Here is a 2500-nt window from a genome sequence, read left to right on the forward strand (position 1 = left end):
GGAAGGATGGAGGTTGAGGTCGAGAAGGAGAGAGAGAGGGGGGGAGAGAGGAGGAGGAGATGGCTTGGGATTGAGAGAGGGAGAGGGGCGTAGAGGGAGGATGGAGGAGAGAGGGATTGGCGTGAAGACACAGGTGATTCGTCTGTTGGAAGGGATCTGGTGGTTAGAGGAAGAAGGGTGCACCAAAATGGGGAGAGGGGGATGAAGGGGGAGGGAGGATGGAGATGAGAGAGGGAGGGGGGCGTAGAGGGGGGAAGGAGGAGAGAGGGATTGGGTGAGCTAGGGATTCGGTTGAGGGATTGGGGTAGGGGAGAAGGGCATGGGGAGAGGGGGATGAAGGGGGAGGGAGGATGGAGAGAAAAGGGTATTTTTGGGTTGTAGAAGGAGGGTGGGGGACGTAGGGAGGGGAGGGGTTAGGTGTAGAGGGAGTGGGATGGAGGGAGTAAGATAAAGAGAGAGAGAGAGAGAGAGAAAGAGAGAGAGAGAGAGAGAGAGAGAGAGAGAGAGAGAGAGAGGGAAGGGTAAGCGAAAGAGTGGAGAGGAGGGAAGGAATGGAAGGGGAAAAAAGGAAGAAGAGGGAGGGATAGGGGTGAAGGACGAAAGAGAAGAGAGAAAGAGAGGGGTTAAGGAGGGAGGGAGGAAAAGGAGAAGAAAGAGGTTATGGAGGGAAGAGGGGAAGGGATAGAAGGAGGGAGAGAGAATAGAAATAAAGAGGAGATTAAAAATAAAGAAGGATAGGGGATTAAGAGGAGGGAAGAGAAGGGGGGAGAGAAGGGGGGATGGGGATGGAGGGAAGGGAGAGGGAGAAAGAGATGATACTCGTCTGTTTTAATTTTTATGCTTTTCCTTTTATTTATAGCTTAAGGTTTCTTTTGAATGCAGGAAGACAAATCTATTTTTCGTACAAGACAAACATGAATTAGAAAGAAAGAAAAAGAAAAAAAGAAAAAGAAAGAAAAAAAGAGAATACTAGCCTCTTGGATTGCTCAACATGGATCGACTATATCAATTGTTTTCAAGATATGCAACATTACAGAATCACTCTCAACAGCGTCTTTACAAGTTGCGACCTTGCGCAATTCGTTCTTCTTCTCCATAACCGTCTCTTAAATATTCTCCTTCCTATGAATCTCCGTTTGTTTCGTAAATTCAAGATGTCTATCATTCACGTTCCCTTACCTCTCCTCACCCTTAAAATCATTAGCCTTCAAGGTGAACGCAGGCGACGAAAGAAAAAGAAAAAGAAAAAGAAAAAAAAGACCGCCATTTTAGCATCGATAGAAACAACGGGCTTAGATAATTCATATCCCACTCTCCAGCATATGATGATAAATAAAAACGGTGAACGGTAATTTTGTTTTATTTTCCAAGCTACGGAAAAGAAAAAAATCTTAAAACAACCGCCATTTTGGCACAGAGACACCGGACTTATAACAATTCACACCCCAATCTCCAGTAAATGATGATGGATAATAAAAGTCAATGATAATATTGAGCATCCTTCAAGGTGAACACTAAAAGCGGAAATAGAAAACATCTGGCAATTCTTAAAACTACCACCATTTTATCGAAGAGACACCGGGCTTAAAAACAATTCTCTTCTTCCTATCTCTCTCTCGAACCTCATTATCGGCAATGTATCTTAGGACATTTTTATAACATTTTATTGATACTATGGGTCATCATCACTATCATTTTACGGGATGGATATTAAGTAAATATACTGAACATTGTGAAACATGAGACGTTGTTTGCATTATGTGACGATCATTTTGATAGTGATTGGCGAATCATTTTCTGGAAACGATTCGTCCCATTCCATCGTTATTTATGTTCATTCTGTTTCATTTGTTTTGCTACTTATGATTGTATATTATTCTATCACTATTTATGTCTTGTAATTTCATGTATGTTTATTTTCCAAGTGCCAATTTATTTGATTTATGCTCGTTGTCCTTCTGTGCCTGGTTCATTATTCTTATTTGCAATGCTAATTCATATTGTAATCATAATATTTTTAAAAGTGATTAATCATCATTAGTATCTATCTATCTATCTATTTCTCTATCTATCATCTATCTATTTATCTATCTCTCTATCTATTTATCTCTCTATCTATCTATTTATCTATCTCTCTATCTATTTATCTCTCTATCTATCTATTTATCTATCTCTCTATCTATCTATCTATATATCTATCTATCTTTCTGTCTATATCTATCTATCTCTCTATACACATACATAATATATAAAGAGAGAGAGAGAGAGAGAGAGAGAGAGAGAGAGAGAGAGAGAGAGAGAGAGAGAGAGAGAGAGAGAGAGAGCTATTGTTATGATTGTTATCATTCCTATCATTATTATAATTGTAATCAATAATTCTTTTACCGATTATGATTTTTATAATGATTATTATCATTATTAGCTTTATCATTAATATTGTCATCGTTATAATCATTATTGTTATTGCTACTATCGATATCATCATTATCATTATCATCAT

This window comes from Penaeus japonicus, unplaced genomic scaffold (genome assembly GCF_977035675.1).
Source record: "Penaeus japonicus unplaced genomic scaffold, GWHDUDI00000001_assembly GWHDUDI00000022, whole genome shotgun sequence".
Taxonomy (NCBI): Eukaryota; Metazoa; Arthropoda; class Malacostraca; order Decapoda; family Penaeidae; genus Penaeus; species Penaeus japonicus.